The sequence below is a fragment of the Bos indicus genome, chromosome 22, assembly GCF_029378745.1.
Source record: "Bos indicus isolate NIAB-ARS_2022 breed Sahiwal x Tharparkar chromosome 22, NIAB-ARS_B.indTharparkar_mat_pri_1.0, whole genome shotgun sequence".
Classification (NCBI taxonomy): domain Eukaryota; kingdom Metazoa; phylum Chordata; class Mammalia; order Artiodactyla; family Bovidae; genus Bos; species Bos indicus.
Genome location: NC_091781.1, coordinates 22,963,347 through 22,979,818, shown reverse-complemented (window position 1 = coordinate 22,979,818; position 16,472 = coordinate 22,963,347). Strand labels below are relative to the sequence as shown.

Genomic DNA, 16,472 nt, shown 5'->3' with positions numbered 1-16,472 from the left:
GGGAGTGAGCCCGAGAGCTGGTGTGCCAGATATTAAGCAAACCATTCAGCGTTTTATGGATGAGTTTAGATTTATGTCTTTAAAACAGTTTGAATGGGAATGTTCAAAGTCTTCATACAGAGCTCTATTTATTTTTCCCTATGAAGGCAGAGACTGCTGCAGGTATTCTTTTCGGTGTTGAGCCTTAACTCTTGTTTCCTTTTCTAGACCACTCCATGGCGAGGGGTTTGGGAAGGACAGTGCCTAACTTCTTATAGTGTAGGGTCACCTTTGGTGGGCTAGAGAATTACTCTCTGCTTAGAAAGAAACCTTGAGCCGGCATCTAAAAAAGAATTTTGAAGCTAAGAAACCACAAATCAGGGGCTTCCCTGGTGGCTCAGAAGTAAAGAATCTGCCTGCCAGTGCCGGAGACATGGGTTCGATCCCTGGTCCAGGAAGATCCCACATGCCACAGGGCAGCTAAGCCCGTGAGCCACATGTACCCGGGAATTGCAACTACTGAGCCCACCATGCCACCACCGCTGAGGTTCACATGCCCTAGAGCCTGTGCTTCACAGCAAGAGAAGCCACTGCAATAAGAAGCCCGTGTTCCACAACTAGAGAGCAGCCCCTGCTCACCACAGCTAGAGACAAAACCACGCAGCAACAAAGAACCAGCACAGCCAAAAATAAGCAAATGATAATAAAAGGAAAAAAGGAAAGAAAAGAAACCACAGATCAAGAATCCAAACCATTAGGATAAATCTGATGGGAATGCACACATATATGTATCAGTTCAGCTCAGTTGCTCAGTCGTGTCTGACTCTGAGACCCCATGAATCGCAGCACGCCAGGCCTCCCTGTCCTTCACCAACTCCCGGAGTTCACTCAGACTCACGTCCATCGAGTCAGTGATGCCATCCAGCCATCTCATCCTCTGTCATCCCCTTCTCCTCCTGCCCCCAATCCCTCCCAGCATCAGAGTCTTTTCCAATGAGTCAACTCTTTGCATGAGGTGGCCAAAGGACTGGAGTTTCAGCTTTAGCATCAGTCCTTCCAATGAACACCCAGGACTGACCTCCTTTAGGATGGACTGGTTGGATCTCCTTGCAGCCCAAGGGACTCGCAAGAGTCTTCTCCAACACCACAGTTCAAAAGCATCAGTTCTTCAGCGCACAGCTTTCTTCAAAGTTCAACTCTCACATATAAATAGCTTTTTACTAAAGTTCAAAGAAGCAAGGTGCACAAATGCATGACAGACCTCTGGACCAGAGACCTCCAGTTAACAATGTGCTCATTGTGAGCCGGCAGGTTCTTAGGTTTCATTGACAAATGTAGGCTATTTAACACACCTAGAAGGCTACTATCCCACTATCTTCCAAACTGCTCGGTCCAGATAAACACAACTAATCTTGATCCCCAATGCCATGTTTCCTAGAATAATGATAAGCCATAGAGTAGAGCTGTAAAGAACCGGCCTGTCAGTGCAAGAGACATAAGAGATGTGGGTTCAATCTCTGGGTTGGGAAGACCCCCTGGGAAGGGCATAGCAAGCCACTCCAGTAGGCAGGCTACAAGTTCATAGGATCACAAAGAGTCGGTCACAACTGAAGTGACATAGCAGGCAGGCACAGAGTGTGTAGAAGAGACTCTTGGAAAGGCAGGGAAGGAGGGTTTGGAAACCCTGACAATTTGGAGAATGTGAACTTTCTAAGGCAGAGGTTGGGTCTTGGTCATCTTTCTATCCCCAAGTAGCTGGTTGCTTGGAACAAGTGAGTACACAATGACCTACATGAAGAAAAGGCTTCATGCAGCAGTGACAGCTGTAATGTGGAAGCAGCAGCTGGGTTTCTCTAGAAGAAAAAAAGACAGGGCCGGTGGGTACAGATTATCGCTATGCGATAGTGGGAAAACTTACGTTCCCTTCAGCCTATCGTCTGCCAAAGACGTGTGATGTTTCTCAAGGCAAAAGGACCATAAGCGGATTTTCATGAATTGATGTACATTCACTGAATGGCTTCTTGATGTGTTTTCCTTTCCGGTTGCTTCAACTAAATGCCTTCGAGTATCTCTGCTATTTTCTATAGTATTTCTCTCCTTCTCTCCCTGACAACTCCAATAATAAGCAAAATTTGGATTGTCAAATCATAAGGAGGTGACTTCATCTGATATTATTAATCGAAGAAAATCCAACAATGAGATGAGGGCCCTAATCAGAATCTCTACCCACATCCTTTTTGCTATCTAGGATGCTGTGGTAATTGAGGAAAACTACTGCAGATACAGCATTTCAGCTTAAAAATCTTTGTGAAAGTTTTTCCTCCTCAACTGCACCTGAGTTTGAATGCAGCAGGATTCCTATTACACTGAAATTCCGGATCCTTCTAAATACTCTTCTACATTATTTTTAGGAAATCTTAAGACCTGAAGGGTTCAGAACCATAAGAAAAATGGCAGTGGGCAGGCTGGTGTGTACATGGACATAAGAGCCCACAGCTGTGACATAAAAACCATAGAATAGAAAGCTGAGAGTTCTAGAACTTGGAAACAGATACAGAATCATCCAATAATGTCAGGGTACTGATCTCTTAATACTGGAAATCTTCAAGCAGGAGTCTGAAGGTCTAGCAAGAGCGGTGAGGAGTTTTATAGTGTAAGAAGCACCACACTAATGGACTGTTTCTGAGTTTCCTATTATTCCAAATCACTGAAAAGCGGTAATCAACAAAGCCACAGAAAGGGTAGATATCCTTCTAGCTGTTAGCCACACGGCACGTCAGTTTTCCAGTCCATTCCCAGTGGCTGGCTCCATTCTCTGTCTAAGCCTGAGAGGACTATGCCAGTCTGCCCCAGGAAGTCCTAGGTCTGCTTTATCAGAGGGACTCTCCACCCGCTAGGGAGCAGAGTTTCTGGGAATAGAGAGCAAAAATGTTGGGGGCGGGGGCAGGGTGAAATTCAGCAAGCATTTACTGAGCTTCTACTTTGGACAAAGGATACTTGAGATTCTGATGTGAATCCTTTTCCTCCAGGACTTCACAGTCTAGTTGGGGAGATAGACAGACAGACACACACACACACAGAGGAAGCTCCATCTCTAATTCTTCATTCTCTCCTCATCCCTTTATGAAGGTAACTGCTAAACTCATACAGCTGGCCCTCAGAGGTTATGTTTCCCTCCTCTTTACCCGCCCCTCCTACATGTTGACTAGTTTAGACTCACACCTCTGGACTGACGCCTGTCTACTAAGCATCCTTCAAACCTCCAAACTTTCCACTTCCAGTGCTTTAATGCTCTGCCACCATCACTCAAATGATGTTATTTTCACTTGAAAAACTTCCTGACTCCCTACATCCTCCTCAAAACCCTAAACCTGGCATTCAAGCCTTGCAGTTTTCTGCTCCAAATTATTTTCTGTCACTACCTATGGCTGCCTCTGTTATACACGCAAGCACAACCACCTCTAGCCTTTTTCTGATCATTTCTCTAGCTGGAATGTCAGACTGCCAACCTCTAAATATTTAAATCTCACCATCCTTAGCAATCAACTCAAACTCCTCCTCCTGCATGACCTCAATCTCAATAACGTCACCTGCAAGTAACCACTCCTTTGTCTTAAATGACCTGCAGCATTTGATTGGCCTTATCTTTGTTTCCACACACTAGCTTGAAATATATTTACGTGTAAAAAGTAAACATTTTTTAGAAGTTATTTTAACTAAAAAAAAAAAAAAAGGTATTAAGCCCATGATGATAAAAGAATGATAAATGATGTGTTTTAAGTTTACATGCAGTAGATTATTTTACATGCCATTCCATTTAATGGTAATATGCCCTGGGAGGAACCCAAGATAGGAGATAAGAATAAACGTTGGGTCCCAGTCCCTGTGGATTTGCTTTTAGTGTGTGCAGGAATACAAACATGTATTTTCTTAATTTTTACTTTACATTGGGGTATAGCTGATTAACAATGTTGTGACAATTTCAGGTGAACAGCAAAGGGACTCAGTCATACATACACATGTATCCATTCTCCCTCCAATTCCCCACTCATCCAGGCTGCCACATAACACGGAGCAGAGTTCCGTGTGCTATACAGGTCCTTGTTGCTTATCCGTTTTAAATATAACAGTGTGTGCACATCCACCCCAAACTCTCTGACTATCGTTTCCCTTCATCCTTCCCCTCTGGCAACCATAAGTTTGACAAGTATGTATTTTTGAACACTAGTCCCATACAGTTTACTAAGAGGTTCATATTGGAAACCTTGACTGCAGAGGTGGGCTCATGGCCTGGGCGAGACCAGGTGTAGTTCCCCAGGCAGAGGCAGCACTGGGGATCACCGACTTTGACTCGATCTTCCTCTTTCTGGGAAGGAAACTCCTCACTTTAGTCAAAGAACTGATGATCTGTCCTACCTACTAGAAACATTGGCTCTGTGGGGCTTATTGAGCAAGACACTTTGGTCCTCAACACGGCCCACACCATTCCATGGGCCTCATGCAGAATGCTGACTGTGGGCCTCTTGTGCGGGCTTTAGAGACTCCTTGTTAACTAGATGACTCTGGTATGTGTCTTATCTCCCCAACTCGAATAGGACTCTGGACTTGGAAAGAGGATCTTTGTCACTGCAGAACAATGCTCAGTGGACCTGTCTTCTGAATGAGGGGATGAACAAACTCTCAATTGTGAAGATGTTACACTTAGGAATGGCCCTTTAAACGTTTTCTTTTATTTTTAATTCTAGGAGTTTATCTTCAAATTGCCCCATCCAGTCTCTGTCACAGACTCCACCTTGGACATTTATAAGATGGTTATCCTAAGGCAAGGACCTCAGCTATGGCCACAGACTAGAAGCAGACTAGCTGCCTCCCTTTCCCCAGTGCTCCAATCCTGTGGGGGTACAACAAGGTATGTCTATTTCTTAAGAATACAATTTTAATGAAAGGGACAGAGACCCATATTTCTTATAGACAAGTGGCTGACAGTACAAGTGCCAAGATACCCAGAGAAGTTAGTGGTGTACTCAGGATGGCCTCGCATCTCTGCCTTCCAGAGAGGCTCCTTGCTCCGCTCTGAGATATATGACGCATCATGTAAAACTGATTCATGCTAACAATCGTGAATAGGGCATGGCTGATGGCTGTCTCCTTATTTACCAACCTGTAGATCAGCCATTCGTCATTCCGATGCACAAAGTGGGCTGTGTTGCAAATGAGATGATATCGCCGAAACCATATTTCAGTTCAGGATAAGAGACTGTCAACTCATTGAAAATGTGTGAAAATAAATCTATCTGATATATATTTTTTTGATCAGCTCCAGCAGGACATGATAAAACTGTCTGTGGGTTAAGTTTTATTGCAGATGGAAAGAAGAGGGTGACAGGCCCTGAGCAGGACTTCCGAGCACATCGCCCCTAGGTGAGGTCTCCTCTCCACTGCCCAGCAGCTCTCCTGTTCTTCCTTCATCTTTTCCTCCTCAGATCTGTCCAACTGAATCATAAACTGTCAAAGTTGGAAGGGGCCTGATAGATCATTTTTGAGGATTGTGGCCTGAAGCATACAAGCTTTGAAGGATGTTGAACCCATTAAATCTTTCTTGCATCTGGGCAATTGCAGTGTCCTTGACTTTTGTCAAACTTTCAAAGAAGCTCCCAAAAAATCATATTTAAAGTTAATTTTGATGTCATATATATATAACGAGAGTAGACTCATGGCTAGAGGGTCCACTGTTACTCTTTGTAAGTTGAAGGTACAGGACCACAGCTGGTCCCTGGTTCCTGAGTCACTGCACTTAGTTACCTGCCACAGTGTTATCTCAGAGTGGACAGTGGTTACCACTGTTTGGGATTTCTCACTTTTCCTGTTGTCCTTTGGTAATAAAGACCACAGAGGTGGGGCATGCCTTAAGATGGGCAAACGCAGTTCTATGACAGAGACTGTGCCACAAGATAACCCAATTCAATTCTGTTTCCTTCTTTGTGGGCATGTGGGAAAACTGTAATTTCCAGCCTGCTTTGCAATTAGGTGGGATCCTGCTACTTGGTGGGATATGAATGAAAATCGTATTGACATTTCCCATGATGGCCCTTAAAGACATTCTTTACAAATGTTCAGCTTTCTTCCCATGGCTCAAGACCCTGGAGGCCAGATATACAGATCAAGGGTTACAAGAAGAAGGGAGTCTGGACCGCTGAGTTATCTGACGGAGGACTGCCCTACGGGTGCACACTGGTATTTGTATGACTAGAAGTGAAGTCTGGTCTGCAGACCCACGAAGCTGCGGGCAGTCACCACAGTGCAGCCTGGGCACCTTTAGTGACACGGTGCCACCCTCCCCTAGCACATCAGTTGGTGTGTCACAGGGAGGGCCCGTGACATAAACGCCACCAAAGAGAGGCTCCATGGCCCCCCGCAGCTGTGCTTTGATAACAAACATCCTCAGTAGCTTGGTGCCTCAGAGCAGCAAACATCTTTTCGTTCACATTACACCTAGAAGATTTATGTTGGGTTTGGGACTCTTCGTATCTTTTCATTCTTGGGCCCAGGCCAATGCATGAGTCCCTGAGGGGGTACACCTGGTCTAACGACAGAGGAGAAAAGCAAGAGGGCTGGCAGAAACCCCCGGTGCCTCCTGGGGTTTACCTCCTTATGCACCGTTCACCTTCAGCTCAGTCACCAAGGCATGTCAGATGACCAGAAGCAAAGCCAATGAGGCGATGCATGCCTGTCCCATGGGAGGGCTGGTAAGCCACACGGCAGTGGCCAGGGAGGCTTAATCCTCTTAGAGGGATGGGGGAATAATTATTTTGAATAATAACATAAATGTTATCCCTTGGATTGGTACATAAATGTTGGGGGAAAGAAGTTACATTCTGCCTGTAATCTACAGCTGTAACTGCTAACATGCATGTCTGACACCCTGTGGAAGACGCCTGTCAAGGGTTCAGTTCAGCTGCATAGTCACGGGAGACACTGGGTTCAACCCCCAAAAGAAGAAGGCAGGAAGGGGAGGCCAGGTGCACTGAGTCACCCTACTGACTCAGACCCCTCAGTTCAGGTCCTGAGCCCTGGGCTCCATAGAGCATTCTTTGGTTCTACGAGTCACCTACCCAGTAGCCATCCCACCACACCAATCAGCAGAGCCGACTACCCTCTGCTTTACTTTGTATCTTCACCTCAGCTTCTCTAGAATTCCTGCCACTTGTAACTAAGAGAATCCCGGGTTATGTAACTTATTATATAATACATATTATCACAGGATACATATTTTGTAATGTATATCTGCCTTGTGGAATTCAGGTTGAGAGAATCAAATAAGGTTAGGGTCAAATCCACTCCATACTTTTCTAGTTATGTGATCTTGGGCAACTTCATGCCACAGTTTCTCCATCTGTAAAATGGGGCAACAACCTCTACCTCAGCAATGTAGGCTAATCTGTCCCTTTCTCAGCCTTTCCCATTTCGGCTCCATTGGTCCAGTGACTCGGCTTGAAAGCTCTGGAGAGTTTGTTGGCTTTTCTTTCTTTCTTGTTATACATGTTCCACGTTCAGCACACGGACAACCATACTGAGAACTCAACCACTTCTCGCCACTCTGACCACCATAGTCCAAGCCATCGCCTCTTCAGACCCCTGCCCCCTCCGCTTTCTCTCCCGTGGTTTGTGGCACAACAGGAGGAATGAGTCTTGTGAAACACAACTCACCTTGTGGCAGGCTCCTGCTCAGTGCCCCTCATCTCACTCAGGGAAACACAAACTTCTAACCGCGACACACCACACGTGACTGGGCTGTTCCCTCCCTGCCTGCTGCATCCCTGCTGCTTCCTCGCCTCACTCCGCTCTCAGCACACCTCCCCCGTGCTGATCCCGGGGAAGAGTCAACACACTTCTCCTCAGGACCTTTGCACTTCCAGCCCCTGGGCCTGTATCACTCTTTCCGGCATGTTTCCTCCTTCCCTCCTTCCAATCTTTGCTCAAGAATGCCCTCATCCTGCAGAGCTTCCTGGATACCTTTATGTAAAACAACAGACTTCCCCTCTCCCTGTCTGGGCTTTGTTCATCTTCATCAGAGCACAGGTAACCACCTGACATATATATATATTAGCTTATTTCAGTAAGCTTTAGGAGAGCAGAGACTGTTTTGTTAACTGTTTTTGTTAACATATTTCGAAACATCATACGTGCTTTGTGAATGTCATGAATATATAAATGAATACAACTGGTCTAGAGATTAACTTAAAGCCCATAATACCTGTAAAGTGCAGTGTGAGAATGAGCACACAGTAGGACATAAAACCACTTCTATGATCTCAAGGTATCTGTATGCTATGTTCACGGTCCTTGAAATAACAGAGGCCGACGTGGGAGAATTTGGGAGCAAGGTCCCTTTCGAAGCCCTTGACACCACACGTCATGAACACGTCTCTGAAGCTGGCCAGCCTGGCCCTGAGCTCCAAATAGCTGGCCTTTGTGGAGGAGAACCCTGGAGTGCCCTCCTGCCCCCAGTGACATTCGGCCTCCACCTTCCCTAGCAAGACCTCTCCGGCCACAAGACTGGAGAAATCTCAGGCAGACACGCACCAGGAAGAAGATTATTAAATTCCAACTCGATGGCCGAAAATAGACAGAAATCCCCCAAGTCTACCTGGTTGAGACAACAGGCAGAGCAGCTGCAGCAGGTAGGTGAGGGTAGACCCAGATTTGTGAACAGGCATCATGGTGAGAATTACCACCAGGGAGGCTGGGGCTGGCTGCACCCAGGGGCGATGGTGAAGTCATCATTCTAGAGCCCACAGCCTCAGAAAGTCTAACTCTCTCTCCGCTCCATCCAGGACAACTGTGTAACTCCAGCGGCCCTGGTTTGCACACATTCTGAGATTCCATCAGAGCTGTGCACAGAAAGAGCAAGGGGTCTAAGCGGCAGCTTCAGAGAGTCTATTATATGTCCCCGCACACAGAGCGCCTATTGCACATTCTCTGATGACCGCACAGGGATCCTGTTAACACAGAGCAGCTTTATGCTAGCAGTGACCCCACGGAGGAGCTGGAGGAGCCATTTACTAGCTGGCAACAGCCACCACAGAGGGAAAACTGTGATCACGTGCCTCTGATCGGCTTTTCCCTCTCCCCAGCGCACCCTCGGGGTGGGGCGGGGGCGTCTTTGGTCTGTATCTGTGTCCTCACATCGCCTCCTCTCTCTGATTCCCACCGTTCTCCCCTCTGGTCACCTTTCCCTTTCTCCCTGCCTCGCTCATCAGCGGTGTCTCTAACACTCCCTGGGCCCTGCGTGGGCACCGGCACTGTGATGAAGATGGCCAGGACCCGCCCCCTGAGCTCAGGGAGGTGCTGCCCCGCTGCTGAGTGTGCGCCTCCCAGGGAACAGAGGAGGGAGCAGGAGCGCCAAAGGGGAGTCGGAAGCTTTCTGCAAAGGCGCGTGAAGGAAGGATTCAGACCGAAGACATGGGGTGAGAAGAGCCTTTGAGCTGGAAGGGAGGTCACCGCTAGCGGCCAGAGAGGATTTAGATTTATCTTTGTCTAATAGCTAACATTTCTGGTATGCCTACCTTACGTCAAACATGACATTAAGTCCACGACACAGACTATTTCATTTAATCTTCATTTAAGCCTAAGAGGAATGAGCCCCTTTACAGAGAGAGACTGAGGCTAAGAGAAAAGGAGTAATCTCATTCAAAGCCCCATGGAGACAAATTCTAATTTCTAGAATTAGAAATTAAACCCAGACCCATACCCCTGGGTCTTACTACCTTCTGAGTGGAGTAGAAGGAAATCTGTTTAAAACACAGATGCAAAAGCCAGATGGTGAAGGAACTTGGATGCCAGAAGGAGTTTCAGATTTCCTTGGACAGTAATGGTTAGGAGCGGAGAAGGGTCTGAAAAGGGTTAAACAAAGCATTAATAAGCTCTCTCATTTAACCTTTGTCTTACAGCCCTGTAACTACGCAAACAACACAAATTATTCTCCCTCATCCCAGATAACCATCTCCTGTACCTTCCTTAATTCTACAGATCACTCAAGATAAAGGTAATTTTTATCACAGCTGTTTCATCTCTATTTCACCCTCCTTCCAGGTATCTTTATCCTGTTTGATATTATTGCATGGTATTTTAATATAGCTATTTGCAACAGGATCCTAGAAATATGTATTAAATCAGTGTTGGTCACAGCAGACCTTTAGGTAGTGGCTTTTTTCCTAGTGCATTACTTAGTAATAACAAAACTTTCTGGCCCAGAAATTGTGAGCTAATTATCATGTACATAGTCAAATGGTAAGCACATTCCCAAATTGGGATTTTAAGCTTTTTCAGAAGAGTCCCCAGGAATTTCATTTTCTTTAAAAATGTGCTTATTACTTATTCATTAAGCAGATTTTTCTTTTTTTTCTTTTTTTTTTAATTTTATTTTATTTTTGCCAAAATATTTATTTTATAGTTTTGCCAAATATCAAAATGAATCCACAACAGGTATACCTGTGTTCCCCATCCTGAACCCTCCTCCCTCCTCCCTCCCCGTACCATCCCTCTGGGTCGTCCCAGTGCTCTAGCCCCATGCATCCAGTATCATGCATAGAACCTAGACTGGCATCTCGTTTCATACATGATATTTTACATGTTTCAATGCCATTCTCCCAAATCTTCCCACCCTCTCCCTCTCCCATAGAGTCCATAAGACTGTTCTATACATCAGTGTCTCTTTTGCTGTCTCGTACAAAGGGTTATTGTTACCATCTTTCTAAATTCCATATATATACGTTAGTATACTGTATTGGTGTTTTTCCTTCTGGCTTACTTCACTCTGTAAAATAGGCTCCAGTTTCATCCACCTCATTAGAACTGATTCAAATGTATTCTTTTTAATGGCTGAGTAATACTCCATTGTGTATATGTACCACTGCTTTCTTATCCATTCATCTGCTGATGGACATCTAGGTTGCTTCCATGTCCTGGCTATTATAAGCAGTGCTGTGATGAACATTGGGGTAGACGTGTCTCTTTCCCTTCTGGTTTCCTCAGTGTGTATGCCCAGCAGTGGGATTGCTGGATCATAAGGCAGTTCCATTTCCAGTTTTTTAAGGAATCTCCACACTGTTCTCCATAGTGGCTGTACTAGTTTGCATTCCCACCAACAGTGTAAGAGGGTTCCCTTTTCTCCACACCCTCTCCAGCATTTATTATTTGTAGACTTTTGGATCACAGCCATTCTGACTGGTGTGAAATGGTACCTCATAGTGGTTTTGATTTGCATTTCTCTGATAATGAGTGATGTTGAGCATCTTTTCATGTGTTTGTTAGCCATCTGTATGTCTTCTTTGGAAAAATGTCTATTTAGTTCTTTGGCCCATTTTTTGATTGGGTCATTTATTTTTCTGGAGTTGAGCTGTAGGAGTTGCTTATATATTTTTGAGATTAGTTGTTTGTCAGTTGCTTCATTTGCTATTATTTTCTCCCATTCTGAAGGCTGTCTTTTCACCTTGCTAATAGTTTCCTTTGATGTGCAGAAGCTTTTAAGGTTAATTAGGTCCCATTTGTTTATTTTTGCTTTTATTTCCAATATTCTGGGAGGTGGGTCATAGAGGATCCTGCTGTGATGTATGTCAGAGAGTGTTTTGCCTATGTTCTCCTCTAGGAGTTTTATAGTTTCTGGCCTTACATTGAGATCTTTAATCCACTTTGAGTTTTTTTTGTGTATGGTGTTAGAAAGTGTTCTATTTTCATTCTTTTACAAGTGGTTGACCAGATTTCCCAGCACCACTTGTTAAAGAGATTGTCTTTAATCCATCGTATATTCTTGCCTCCTTTGTCAAAGATAAGGTGTCCATATGTGCGTGGATTTATCTCTGGGCTTTCTATTTTGTTCCATTGATCTATATTTCTGTCTTTGTGCCAGTACCATACTGTCTTGCTAACTGTGGCTTTGTAGTAGAGCCTGAAGTCAGGTAGGTTGATTCCTCCAGTTCCATTCTTCTTTCTTAAGATTGCTTTGGCTATTCGAGGTTTTTTGTATTTCCATACAAATTGTGAAATTATTTGTTCTAGCTCTGTGAAGAATACCGTTGGTAGCTTGATAGGGATTGCATTGAATCTATAAATTGCTTTGGGTAGTATACTCATTTTTACTATATTGATTCTTCCAACCCATGAACATGGTATATTTCTCCATCTATTAGTGTCCTCTTTGATTTCTATTACCAGTGTTTTATAGTTTTCTATATATAGGTCTTTAGTTTCTTTAGGTAGATATATTCCTAAGTATTTTGTTCTTTCTGTTGCAATGGTGAATGGAATTGTTTCCTTAATTTCTCTTTCTGTTTTCTCATTATTAGTGTATAGGAATGCAAGGGATTTCTGTGTGTTGATTTTATATCCTGCAACTTTACTATAGTCATTGATTAGCTCTAGTAATTTTCTGGTGGAGTCTTTAGGGTTTTCTATGTAGAGGATCATGTCATCTGCAAACAGTGAGAGTTTTACTTCTTCTTTTCCAATTTGGATTCCTTTTCTTTCTTTTTCTGCTCTGATTGCTGTGGCCAAAACTTCCAAAACTATGTTGAATAGTAATGGTGAAAGTGGGCACCCTTGTCTTGTGAAAGAAATCTTAAAACTTAGAGGAGAAATAAATGCAAAGGAAGCAAAAGAGACCATAGCAAAAATCAACAAAACCAAAAGCTGGTTCTTTGAAAGGATAAATAAAATTGACAAACCATTAGCCAGACTCATCAAGAAACAAAGGGAGAAAAATCAAATCAATAAAATTAGTAACGAAAATGGAGAGATCACAACAGACAACACAGAAATACAAAGGATCATAAGAGACTACTATCAACAATTATATGCCAATAAAATGGACAACGAGGAAGAAATGGACAAATTCTTAGAAAAGTACAACTTTCCAAAACTTGACCAGGAAGAAATAGAAAATCTTAACAGACCCATCACAAGCACGGAAATTGAAACTGTAATCAAAAATCTTCCAGCAAACAAAAGCCCAGGTCCAGATGGCTTCACAGCTGAATTCTACCAAAAATTTAGAGAAGAGCTAACACCTATCCTGCTCAAACTCTTCCAGAAAATTGCAGAGGAAGGTAAACTTCCAAACTCATTTATGAGGCCACCATCACCCTAATGTCAAAACATGACAAAGATCCCACAAAAAAAGAAAACTACAGGCCAATATCACTAATGAACATAGATGCAAAAATCCTTAACAAAATTCTAGCAATCAGAATCCAACAACACATTAAAAAGATCATACACCATGATCAAGTGGGCTTTATCCGAGGGATGCAAGGATTCTTCAATATCCGCAAATCAATCAATGTAATACACCACATTAACAAATTGAAAAATAAAAACCATATGATTATCTCAATAGATGCAGAGAAAGCCTTTGACAAAATTCAACACCCATTTATGATAAAAACTCTCCAGAAAGCAGGAATAGAAGGAACATACGTCAACATAATAAAAGCTATATATGACAAACCCACAGCAAACATTATCCTCAATGGTGAAAAATTGAAAGCATTTCCTCTAAAGTCAGGAGCAGATTTTTCTTGAAGTAGATAATATAATCTCTTGAGTATAAGTTTCATTACCTTTCCTCAAGGTTAACAGATGAGGTCAGATATAAACATGCCAAAGAGCTTTTACCTCTCTTGTACGGCCATTACCTGGATGGTTACTGACTGCATTTTAAAATATTCCACTAGAGCTTTGATTAGGGTCTTGACTGCTAAGTTCCTCACAGTAGCTCCCAAAGCAGAATGTTAAATGACCAGACTGTCTCTTGGGAACTGGGATCTGCTATCAACAGTTTCACATATTTTAGAAATTTCTTTACTTAAGAAGAGAAAAAATAACAGCTGAGAAAGAAGAGAAGCTAAAGGCAAAGGAGAAAAGGAAAGCTATACCAATTTGAATGCAGAGTTCCAAAGAACAGCAAGGAGAGAGAAAAAAGCCGGCCTCAGTGATCAATGCAAAGAAATAGAGGAAAACAATAGAATGGGAAAGACTAGAGCTGTCTTCAAGAAATCAGTCCTGAATATTCATTGGAAGGACTGATGCTGAAGCTGAAACTCCAATACTTTGGCCGCCTGATATGAAAAACTGACTCACTAGAAAAGACCCTGATGATGCTGGGAAAGATTGAAGGCAGGAGGAGAAGGGGACGACAGAGGATAAGATGGTTGGGTGGCATCACCGACTCAAAGGACATTAGTTTGAGCAAGCTCTGGGAGTTGGTGATGGACAGGGAAGCCTGGCGTGCTGCAGTCCATGGGGTCGCAAAGAGTGGGACAAGACTGAGCGACTGAACTCAACTGTGTGAACTGAAGAACAGAAAAGAGGCATTAGCCTACTCTTAGCAAGGCAAACAGCCAAGAATATATGTGGGGAAAAGACAGTTTATTCAACAAGTGGTACTGAGAAAACGCAACAGCCACATACATAAGAATGGACATGAACCCCTATCTTACACTGTAGAAAACAACTAAATCAAAATGGATTAGACATGTGAATGTAAAACCTGAAACTGTGAAACTTCTGGAACAAAAAATGGATGGAAAGCTCTCTGACCAGTCTTAGCTCTGAATCCAAAGGCAATGGCAGGACTTCGCTGGTGGCACAGTGGGTACAAATCTGCCAGCCAACGCAGGGGACGTGGATCAATCCCTGATCCAGGAAGAGCTCACATGCCATGGAGCAGCTGAGCCTGTGCACCAAGACTACTGAAGTCTGTGAGCCTAGAGCCCACGCTCTGCAACAAGGTGAAGCCCGCACTTGTCTCCACTACAGAAAGCCCGCCTGCAGCAAGGAAGCCCCAGTCCAGTCAAAAATAAATAAAAATTTTCTAAAAAGGGCAATGACAACAAAAGCTAAAATAAACACACAAAACTACATGAAGCTACAGAGCATTTGCACAACAAAGAAAACCATCAACAAGTGAAAAGTCCACCTACTGCACTGGAGAACATATCTGTTAATTTTATATCCAAGAAGAAGATAATCTCTGGTTATATAAATAAATAACTTATGCAACTCAGTTAACAAAATGAAAAAAAAAAAAAAAAAAAAACCCAAAGAGTCTCACTTTAAAATGGGCAGAGGATCTGAATACACATTTCTCCAAGGAAGAAAAACATTTGATCAACAGATATATGTAATGCTCAATACCATTAGCCACTGGTGATGGTTTAGTCACTATACTATGTCATGTCCAACTCTTGTGACGCTATGGACTGTAGGCCGCCAGGCTTCTCTGTCCGTAGGATTCTCCAGGCAAGAATACTGGAGTGGGTTGCCGTTTCCTTCTCCAGGGGATCTTCCTGACCCAGGGATTGAACCCTGGTCTCCTGCACTGCAGGCACACTTTTTACCAACTGAGCTACCATGGAAGCCCAAAACACTTGAGTATTAACAAATTAATTTCAACCTAAGTTTATAACCACTGAAAAAGGTCAGTTTTCATTCTAATCCCAAAGAAAGGCAATGCCAAAGAATGCTCAAACTACCGCACAATTGCACTCATCTCACACGCTAGTAATGCTCAAAATTCTCCAAGCCAGGCTTCAACAGTACATGAACCATGAACTTCCAGATGTTCAAGCTGGATATAGAAAAAGCAGAGGAATCAGAGATCAAATTGCCACATCCGTTGGATCATCAAAAAAGCAAAGAGTTCAAGAAAAACATCTATTTCTGCTTTATTGACTATGCCAAAGCCTTTGACTGTGTGGATCACAACAAACTGTGGAAAATTCTTAAAGAGATGGGAATACCAGACCATGTGACCTGCCTCCTGAGAAATCTGTATGCAGGTCAGGAAGCAACAGTTAGAACTGGACATGGAACAACAGACTGGTTTCAAATTGGGAAAGGAGTACATCAAGGCTGTATATTGTCACCCTGCTTATTTAACTTATATGCAGAGTACATCATGAGAAATGCTGGGCTGGAAGAAGCACAAGCTGGAATCAAGATTGCCAGGAGAAATATCAATAACCTCAGATATGCAGATGACACCACCCTTATGGCAGAAAGTGAAGAGGAACTAAAAAGCCTCTTGATGAAAGTGAAAGAGGAAAGTGGAAAAAGTTGGCTTAAAACTCAACATTCAAAAAACTAAGACCACGGCATCCGGTCCCAACACTTCATGGCAAACAGATGGGGAAACAGAAACAGAGACAGACTTTATTTTTGGGGCTCCAAAATCATCACAGATGGTGACTGCAGTCATGAAATTAAAAGACACTTGCTCCTTGGGAGAAAAGCTATCACCAACCTAGACAGCATATTAAAAAGCAGAGACATTACTTTGTCAACAAAGGTCCATCTACTCAAAAGTATGGTTATTCCAGTGGTCATGTATGGATGTGAGAGTTGGGCTATAAAGAAAGCTGAGCACCAAAGAACTGATGCTTTTGAACTGTGGTGTTGGAGCAGACTCTTGAGAGTCCCTTGGACTGCAAGGAGAT

The 16,472-nt window shown here is 43.4% G+C and overlaps 2 long non-coding RNA genes across 3 annotated transcripts in view; both read left to right on the top strand.

The window, feature by feature from the left end:
• The first annotated feature begins 1,640 nt into the window (after positions 1 to 1,640).
• On the top strand, positions 1,641 to 6,885 carry LOC139178594 (uncharacterized). 2 transcript variants are annotated; one of them, XR_011562975.1, is made up of 3 exons: positions 1,641 to 1,751; positions 4,725 to 4,888; positions 5,463 to 6,885. It is a non-coding gene; the product is annotated as an uncharacterized lncRNA (long non-coding RNA). The 2 variants fall into 2 exon arrangements; XR_011562974.1 differs by lacking the exon at positions 1,641 to 1,751 and adding an exon at positions 2,536 to 2,615.
• Positions 6,886 to 8,761: 1,876 nt separating this feature from the next.
• Positions 8,762 to 16,472, top strand: part of LOC139178592 (uncharacterized) — a 91,549-nt gene continuing 83,838 nt past the window's right edge. The window contains exons 1-2 of the long non-coding RNA XR_011562972.1: positions 8,762 to 9,446; positions 9,930 to 10,024. This is a non-coding gene — a long non-coding RNA (uncharacterized lncRNA). The remainder of the gene's footprint in view (positions 9,447 to 9,929; positions 10,025 to 16,472) is intronic.